The sequence below is a fragment of the Bubalus kerabau genome, chromosome 6 (assembly GCF_029407905.1).
Source record: "Bubalus kerabau isolate K-KA32 ecotype Philippines breed swamp buffalo chromosome 6, PCC_UOA_SB_1v2, whole genome shotgun sequence".
Taxonomy (NCBI): domain Eukaryota; kingdom Metazoa; phylum Chordata; class Mammalia; order Artiodactyla; family Bovidae; genus Bubalus; species Bubalus kerabau.
Genome location: NC_073629.1, coordinates 51,344,167 through 51,352,563, shown reverse-complemented (window position 1 = coordinate 51,352,563; position 8,397 = coordinate 51,344,167).

Genomic DNA, 8,397 nt, shown 5'->3' with positions numbered 1-8,397 from the left:
TGAGGAGTTCTGAGAGGTGGTTGTTTTGACCTACCTTTCCCAACCCCTCAGTCATGAAGATCACCTCAGTATTCTGGGTGAGTGAGAAACAAGTTGGCCTCATGGGCAGCATTGTGCACTACTGGGGAAGCTGTGTGTTCACTCACATTCTCTCATTTTCTCCTGAGCTGTTCATTTTTATAGCTTGTAGTTGTCTCACAAAATTTTTCTTGCTTTTTATCTCCATGAGCAGGACAACCAGATTATTTTTAGAATCAAAATCTATTAACTCCAATATCAAGCTTCTGTGAGTTTGTTTCTGTTGCTCACTGTTTCACAGGTTTTAGTTATGTTGTCATATATCCCTGTTTGCCCGCATATTTTTAGTGTGTGCCAGAATACTGTAATGAAAAATTGTTCATAGAAAAATAAAAAGTTTGGCACCTAGGAGGATCTTTCTTCAAAGAGAATTTTCCCTTGTTTCTGTCAGATAACTGGGTACAAATGGTCCAGGTTCACTTTAATCCAGTTTAAAAATTGTGTTTTTCTGAGTTACTTGTATGATACAAAGCTAAGCTGCCATCCATATGAGAACTGGTTTACTTTTGGTCCTTCTTTACTTCTAGGGTCCAGGTTCTTGGGATCAACCCAAAGTGTGGACTGATAGCTTCTGGCCCCAAATAACCACAGAAATAACTGCTCAGCCTCTCAACTACCTTTCTGCATGCACAAATATTTTTATACAAAAATCCACAGAAGATTGGCTCACTTCTGTTTTCCCCAGAAGTTTGCCTCACCTCTGAATTTCTATCTTTTTCTCATCTTGGCCAGATTCTTCATTATCTTGTTAGCTCTTTAATGCCTTCAAGTATGTTTTTAAAAATATACATTTTGTCTCACTGCTTTTGTTATCATTAGTCTTTGGGTTTAATTGAATAACCAAATTACCAGAAGTGAAACACATGTGTTTCTGTATAATAAAAGAGGAGCATCAATGCTCAAAATTTAAAAATGAAACATTATTAAAAAAAAGGAAATTCTGAATGCATGGATCATTTGATGTTCCATAGTCAAACATTCTGCCTTTACCAAAGTAACTAACCCTCTGTAACTTGCCATGATCTGTTTTTCAAATTTTATGTAATTCTCTGCTGTGTGGTATGACCTTTCTCCAGAATCTCAGGGGCCAGCTTTGTGGGATTTTCTTTTTCTAAAATCTCAGTCAAAATAAAAGTTTATTAACATTTGCAATTTAAAACACTTTTGTTACAAAAAGTATGAGAACTTCTGATTCTACTACTTCTTCTGGGATTCTCTATAGGCTCTTTCTATAGGCTTTTTTTTTTTTGCCACCCCTGACACATCCAACACCGTAAGTCCTGCTGGATCACATGACCCAAATGGAACACCATAAGTCCTGCTGGATCACATGACCCAAGTGGCTGATTGCTCCACATTTTGCACCTGGGGGTGTATCCTTTCCTGCTCTGAGCCCCCTTGAAGCTGATATCCCTCCATGTTACCCAATATAGGAGCAGGAGCAATGTTCTTAAGTCTGGAATATGTTGCCTCCAGAACTCAAACAGACTTCCAGTCTCTGTGGTTCTTTCTTTATGGTAAGGGTGAAAGATGTTATAATTTGTATCTTACTTCCAAAACTATTTGCTTGTGTCAGATCTTAGTTGCAGCATGTGGGATCTCTGTTGCTTCATGCGGATCTTGCGTTGTGGTGCAGGGAATCTCTAGTTGTGGTGCACAGGGTGTGGAGCACAAGGCACATAGGATCTTTGTTCCCTAACCAGGGATCGAACCCATCCCCTGCATTGCAAGGCAGATTCTTAATCACTGGACCACCAGGGAAGTCCCTGTATTTTACTTTAAGGAGATTATTTTGGCAAGCTTCTGACCACTGGACTCCTAAAAACCACACTGAATTGACTGGTCTCTGTGTCTTCATGGAGTTTCTCTCCAAACTCTGGGATGCATGTGTCTTACCAAGGCAACCAGTCACCTCTACCTGACCACAGAACACCCAATATGCAGTGAGTTGCCCATCTTTACTGGCAGTTGTCTGAGCCACAGAACCACGAATTTGGTAAGCCAAGCATTCCGTTATCAAGGGGAAATAGCATGTATAACATCAGATTTAAGCAACTTCCAAGAACCCAAGTAAATTGCATGAACAGGTGTCTCTCACTCACATTATGCCTACTCTTCTCACACTCACTCCACACCTATATCCTTATGAGAAATTACCTTGATCAATTGATGGAGGAAAAAGAAATTCAAGCCTGGATTACAAATGATTGTCCATAAGCTGATGTTACTAGTCAAAACCGAACTGCTATGTCAGTTTAACTTAAGTGTATCCTGAAAACACCATGGAGGAATGGAAATCCTTCCAGGGGGCAGGGGCATAACTTCAACCAGTACATCTTACGGTCCATTTGCCAAGAAAGAAAGATGGACTGAAAAGTACATCTATATAAATTCAAGGACAGAGGCTATGGGTTTGGTCACAAGTTCAGAAACTGGGAAGGAGGAACAGAATACCAAGTTGCTATAGGTTTAGGGAAGATATATGTGAATGAATATTTTGGAAAGATTATCAATGCGAGAATATTTCTGTCCTTTGTGAATGCCCATCAAATAGCTTTTGCAGTAGAAAATGCTCTGAATAGTCAGGTGAACAAAATTACCCACTTTGGAATTCAGATTCTTTCCCCTTAACACTTCAGTACTTGCACAGTTCAGTTCAGTTCAGTTCAGAAGCTCAGTTGTGTCCGACTCTTTGCGACCCCATGAATCGCAGCACGCATGGAAAGACTAATGGTGTCACGGATAGAGATTATTCATGGATATAATATAGGGTTCTCTTCAACAAAGCTGATCTGGCCACTACAACGTTAAACAACAAGTGGTTTAAACAACTTGTAGTTGTTTAATGTCAACCTGACCTTGAGCCAGCTGTCAATTCCATCTACCTTGAGCCCTCAATTCACTGCTTTAAGCAGCAGGAAAACACTGCCACCTGGTGGCACATTGATTACATTGCTCCCCTCTATTAATAGTATTCAGTTCAGTTCAGTTCAGTTCAGTCGCTCATTGTGTCCGACTCTGCGACCCCATGAATCACAGCACGCCAGGCCTCCCTGTCCATCACCAACTCCCAGAGTTCACTCAGACTCACATCCATCGAGTCGGTGATGCCATCCAGCCATCTCGTCCTCTGTCGTCCCCTTCTCCTCCTGCCCCCAATCCCTCCCAGCATCAGAGTCTTTTCCAATGAGTCAGCTCTTCGCATGAGGTGGCCAAAGTACTGGAGTCTCAGCTTTAGCATCATTCCTTCCAAAGAACACCCAGGACTGATCTCCTTTAGAATGGACTGGTTGGATCTCCTTGCTGTCCGAGGGACTCTCAAGAGTCTTCTCCAACACCACAGTTCAAAAGCATCGATTCTTCAGTGCTCAGCTTTCTTCACAGTCCAACTCTCACATCCATACATGACCACTGGAAAAACCATACCCTTGACTAGACAGACCTTTGTTGGCAAAGTAATGTCTCTGCTTTTCAATATGCTATCTAGGTGGGTCATAACTTTCCTTCCAAGGAGTAAGCGTCTTTCAATTTCATGGCTGCAATCACCATCTGCAGTGATTTTGGAGCCCAAAAAAATAAAGTCTGACACTGTTTCCCCATTTATTTGCCATGAAGCAATGGGACCAGATGCCACGATCTTCGTTTTCTGAATGTTGAGCTTTAAGCCAACTTTTTCACTCTCCTCTTTCACTTTCATCAAGAGGCTTTTTAGTTCCTCTTCACTTTCTGCCATAAGGGTGATGTCATCTGCATATCTGACGTTATTGATATTTCTCCCGGCAATCTTGATTCCAGCTTGTGCTTCTTCCAGCCCAGCGTTTCTCATGATGTACTCTGCATATAAGTTAAATAAGCAGGGTGACAATATACAGCCTTGACGTACTCTTTTTCCTATTTGGAACCAATCTGTTGTTCCATGTCCAGTTCTAACTGTTGCCTCCTGACCTATGTATAGGTTTCTCAAGAGACAGGTCAGGTGGTCTGGTATTCCCATCTCTTTTAGAGTTTTCCACAGTTTATTGTGATCCACACAGTTAAAGGCTTTGGCATAGTCAATAAAGCAGAAATAGATGTTTTTCTGGAACTCTCTTGCTTTCCCCCTGATCCAGCGGATGTTGGCAATTTGATCTCTGGAATGGTAATTTAATAATTTGTCATCATTGTAACTGCTATTTATTCTGGATAATCTTTCTTGCCAACTGTATGTGTCCTCCAGTAATATTATCTATGTACATAACTAATGCTCCATTCACCAGAATGGTATACTATACAACATTGCTTCTGATCAAAGAATTTATTTTATAATGAAAAAAAGAAGGTAAGGCTGTGATTATGATCTTCACTGGTCTTAACATTTATCCCATCCTCAGAAATTCTAAGCAGAGTAGTGTCATTCAAGGTAACCTATTCAAAGATAATGAGGAACACTAGGAACACTAATGAGAATGGGACCCAGCTCCTGGGAAATAAGATAGTAGGGGTGAAGTGGGAAAGCAGGACTCTGGCTTTTAACCCGGGTTCAGAGCATAGATGTCTTCTGCAGTGACAATATAAGGATGCAAAAGCCATGAGCCCCAGCAAGAAGAGATGCAGGAGGGTATCTGGCTTCTTTTCACTAGGGGTTTCTTAGGTGAAACCCAAGATTTCAGGATTGCTCTCAGTGGGCAAACACCTAAGCTCATTTTTAAACCTTGATGGGTCCATGAGAAAGAATGATGCAACCTATGAAACCTAGATGTTTGTGAAAACAGAACCTTACTTTTTCAGGAGGAATGGAGAAGGTGTTCTTAGAGGAGAGAGATAAGGAGCAAGGGGCTTCATAGTTACAGCAACTCTCTTCTCAACTGCCTACAGCTGTGCTTCTCCCTTTAGACTCTCTATAGCGTCACTCTGCCTCACCATTAATATTGCCCAAGAAACAAGATGACTAGGCAAACAAATCACAGAATAGGCAGGAAAGTAAGTTTGATTTGTTACTGCTATGATAATGTGATCTTCCCAGCCTTTGGTCTTCAGTATCATGACAAAGCAAATACTTTGGTGGGTGGTACCCAAACCCAGCAGTAGGTTTTAGGCCAGTCCTAAGGGTACAGGCTCAAACTGAATGATCTGTGTCTTCTGCCATCATCTGGAACAGACCAACTCTTACCCCTTCCTTAACCTTGTGGTATACTGGGAGGTTAGGCTGTCTGTCTAGAGACTTTCCCTGTGGTTTAAAATTAGTTCAGGTAGAATGGAAACTTGAAACTAACCAAAATCCTTGACCCCCGTATGAGTCAATCACAGACACTGACTTTGCATATCTCTTGATTCAACTGTCTCAAGAGTTGGCTAGACTCCTGTGTTTTTTAATTGGTCGGCCACTTTTCATGTCCCAGATCTTGGGTAGGGTAGAGGGTTAAGAAGAGCTCTAGGATTTCTGTGGGAAGCAGGAGGTATATCTTGGCCTAGTTATTCCAAGTCTCACTTTGGAAGGATCTGGGGGAGCACAAGGATATTAGCAAGCTTAGCCAGATTCCGTGCCTGGAATAAAATCTGTATAGGAGAGCTAGAGACATGCCAGGCTCTCAAGGTGCCTAATTTACAACACATACTTCCCTGCTCTCCCCAGGGGCTCACCATCCAGCAGATCTATCTATATATATCATGGGATAATCTCCCTAGTTTAAATATTTGAGTGTTTTTCCTGAGTCAGGACTCATTTATGATGGCCAACAATATTCTTTAATGTCAGTCATTAATGATTTTTTATTATATGTGTGTGTGTGTGCATATGTGTGCATCATGTCTAACTCTTTGTGACCCCATGGACTGCAGGCCTCTCTGTCTGTGGAATTTTCCAGGCCAAAATACTGGAGAGAATTACCATTTCCTCCTCCTGGGGATCTTCCCAACCTAGGGATCGAATCTGTGTTTCTTGCATCACCTGCCTTGGCAGGTAGATTCTTTACCACTAAGCCATCTGGGAAGCCCACAGATCATTTAATCATTTAATTATAATCATTTGATTATTTATTACTAAATCTTTACCTGAGTTTCTCACACTGCCAGGTTTTTACTTTATGAAATAGTTTTTCTTAACCACATTTATTCTGATTAATTAGCTATGGTTTTTCTGCCATCACCTTTATTGCTCAAAAAAACATTTACTTATTTTGAGGCATGTTATACCAAACCTTTTTTGTGTGTGACTTTTTAAGAATTCTTTTTTCTTTTATTAAAGAGGATTTTTAGTGGATTGATTTTATCAGGCAGTTTTAATTCTGTTTACCATTCATAAGTATGGGAAGGGATTAATGTTCAGAGTTCTCCTTTTCTTATCCACGTTCCTTTCTAAAGATTTGACTAGAATAGTTTGCCAAGAAAAAGAAAATGGTCTACTGCAAAAAAAAATCACTACTGAGATTTGACTGAAATAATCCAAGGGTGTTAAAAAATGCCACTGACTCTCCAGATCCCACTTTTCTTATAACCCTTAATCTTGAAATTGAGACATTATCTGTTGCCAAGAATTATACTGTTCATGAGCCCAGGGAATCCCATTTCTCTTCTTGGTGAGATATAAAAAGAACTAAGCTCTATATTCAATATCTTGTGATAAACCATAATGGAAATGAAAGAATATGAAAAAGAATGCATATGCATGTATAGCTGAGTCACTTTGTTGTACAGCAGTAACTAACACTACATTGTAATCCAAGTATACTTTAACAAAAAATAAATGGAAAGAACTTCAGACACCCAAACACCATAGTTTCTTCCCTCACTTTTTCCCCTACTGGATGGGTTGGAAAGAAAAGAGAATGAAAATTATCTTATCTGCCACCTATTACACTATTTGTTTTACATATGAAGTCTCGAATAATCCTCACAATGACCTCATGCCCATATTTGACAAATGAGATAATTTAAACTCAGCATTCAGTTCAGTTCAGTTCAATTCAGTCGCTCAGTTATGTCCAACTCTTTGCAACCCCATGGACTGCAGCACATCAGGCCTCCCTGTCTATCACCAACTCCCGGAGTTTACTCAAACTCATGTCCATTGAGTTGGTGATGCCATCCAACCATCTCATCCTCTGTCATCCCCTTCTCCTCCCGCCTTCAATCTTTCCCAGCATCAGGGTCTTTTCAAATGAGTCAGTTTTTTGCATCAGGTGGCCAAAGTATTGGAGTTTCAGCTTCAGCATCAGTCCTTACACTGAATATTCAGGACCAATTTCCTTTAGGATGGACTGGTTGGATCTCCTTGCAGTCCAAGGGACTCTCAAGAGTCTTGTCCAACACCACAGTTCAAAAGCATCAATTCTTCGGTGCTCAGCTTTCTTTATAGTCCAACTCTCACATCCATACATGACTACTGGAAAATCCATAGCCTTGAAGAGATGGACCTTTGTCAGCAAAGTAATGTATCTGCTTTTTAATATGTCTAGGTTGGTCATAACTTTTCTTCCAAGGAGTAAGCGTTTTTTAATTTCATGGCTGCAGTCACCATCTGCAGTGATTTTGGAGCCCCCAAAAATAAAGTCAGCACTGTTTCCCCATCTATTTGCTATGAAGTGATGGGACCGAATGCCATGAGCTTAGTTTTCTGAATGTTGAGCTTTAAGCCAGCTTTTTCACTCTACTCTTTCACTTTCATCAAGAGGCTCTTTAGTTCTTCTTCACTTTCTGCCATAAGGGTGGTGTCATCTGCATATCTGAGGTTATTGATATTTCTCCTGGCAATCTTGATTCCAGCTTGTGCTTCATCCAGCCCAGCATTTCTCATGATGTACTCTGCATAGAAGTTAAATAAGCAGGGTGACAATATACAGCCTTGACGTACTCCTTTTCCTATTTGGAACCAGTCTGTTGTTCCATGTCCAGTTCTAACTGTTGCTTCCTGACCTGCATACCGATTTCTTAAGAGGCAGGTCAGGTGGTCTTAGTTAACCAAATTCACACAGCTGGTAATTTGGCAGTACGGAATCCAAACTCAGATCTGCCTAATTTTAAGGCCTGGGCTATTCTACTAGATCCATTACTCAGCAAGAGACAAGGATCACTTCATAACCTAGGCAATGAGTCAACAATAAACATTTTATCCAGATGCCTAGAAATTAAAGGCCAGTGCAAATCAGAGAATTATAAATTACAAACCAGGCCAACAGAAGTTAGGGAGATGTAGATTTCAGAGGTTAGGGTAGAGACTGGGCAGGCTCTGGGTGTGTGGAGATAGGTTTGGCTAGAGAGGGGTGTGTGGACAGAGAATGAGGTCCTACGAGGATAAACCTGGAGAATATTAAGCTAAATGAAATAAGCCAGATAAAGGAAAAC